This window comes from Crocodylus porosus, unplaced genomic scaffold (assembly GCF_001723895.1).
Source record: "Crocodylus porosus isolate Cpor-Errol unplaced genomic scaffold, CroPor_comp1, whole genome shotgun sequence".
Lineage (NCBI taxonomy): Eukaryota > Metazoa > Chordata > Crocodylia > Crocodylidae > Crocodylus > Crocodylus porosus.
The window spans coordinates 29,049,288-29,050,724 of record NW_017728916.1 but is presented as its reverse complement, the minus strand read 5'-3'; the positions used below and the strand labels follow the sequence as shown (position 1 = coordinate 29,050,724).

The window sequence follows — 1,437 nt, the reverse complement described above, 5'->3', positions numbered from 1 at the left end:
CCCCCACATGGTGTGGGGCAGTGGGAGGCAGTGGGGATCACCTCTCCCCTCCTCCCCCCCCGGCAGCAGCCGGTGACTTAGGGCTTCTTTTTTCCCAAAGTGCTGGGAGCTGGGACAGGCAGGGCAGCCATTGCCAGGGCTCTGAGATCAGGCAGGGGATAGGCCTGTGTGATTCAGAGATTCAGAAATTTGGCAGCAGGCCAATATCTGAATCAGATTCAGCTGAATTGATGAGGGACAGTGAATCGAATCACTGTCCCCCAAATCGGCCAAATCCAAACCTGAAGCAAATACTAGCCGCTTTGCACAGGCCTAATAAACTGACCTTTGACAGGCTCACAAGGGAATTCTCTTGAAGGGGCAGTCTATGGGCTACCTCAAAGGTGCATATGGCAGTGTTTCCCTCACTTTTCTCTGGTTTCTATCAGAGGCAGGATGATGGGCTAAGCAGACCCCTGGGCTGAGCCAGCCTAGCTGTCCTTACAGTCCTGCATCCCTAGAAGAAACCAGATGAAAAGCAACAGAACAGGGAGGTGGCCCAAGAGTTATTCACTTACCCTGCTGTCCTCTGTCTCCACTGTTACCTTTCCTTCTTGGCTACTCTTAATCTTCCCTTTTGTATATTCCTCCTTGGGATCAACCACATAGCAGTATGTCTTGGCATCAAATGGCTGGTTCTGAGCTTCTATTTTCTCCTTCTTAGACTTGCACAGGAATGGAGCTGCTTCCCCAAAAACCTCCATATCAGCATCCCTGCTGGCCATGATGGCAGCTGAAAAACAGATCTTGAACTCAGAGCAATTCTTTTCTATGGGAGATATACTAGCTAGGTCCTTTGAGTCAGTGAGAACAAAGCTGAATGCCGGGCAGAGCCCCTCCCCCCACCCCCCTCATTCCAGAAATGCTGCTAGATCACTTATTTACACAAAATGACCATCTGTTGAAAAGATTCAGTTGCGAATACTTGCATCTATTTTCTGGGGCTGACATAAACAATACATAGACGCTATGGCTCTCTAATCCTGTGATCAGTAGGGAATGGAAGTATTCCTTGGAAAGGTGAAATATATTAAAGAGGGGACTAGGGTGAAGATCTCATTATGGCAGGAAGTTGCTGCCATTGTACCTGTTTCTCTTTTTATTCTACGCATTCATTCATGTTTGTTCATTTATTTCTATTATAAAGCCAAGGAGTCTGGAGGGTGACTGGGAGAGTGAAAGCAAGGAAGCACAGCAGAGGTAAGCAGAGCACAGCAGATGAGTACAGCAGAGGTAAGTACTGTGACCTGCAGAGTAGTGCAGAAGAAGAGCATAAAAGATGGGACTACCAGACGTGTGCAAAACAAAGAAAGCAAAGACAGCTGGGTTTGACTGGGGGCTCTGGACACGAGATTGATTTTCATTCTTTAAATTCTTGCCTTGTTAACCAGTGCCTGA

The 1,437-nt window shown here is 47.6% G+C and overlaps 1 pseudogene; it reads right to left on the bottom strand.

Moving 5' to 3' along the window:
• The window catches only part of LOC109310859, a 31,435-nt pseudogene extending 30,671 nt beyond the window's left edge, over positions 1 to 764 (bottom strand).
• Positions 765 to 1,437: the final 673 nt, after the last annotated feature.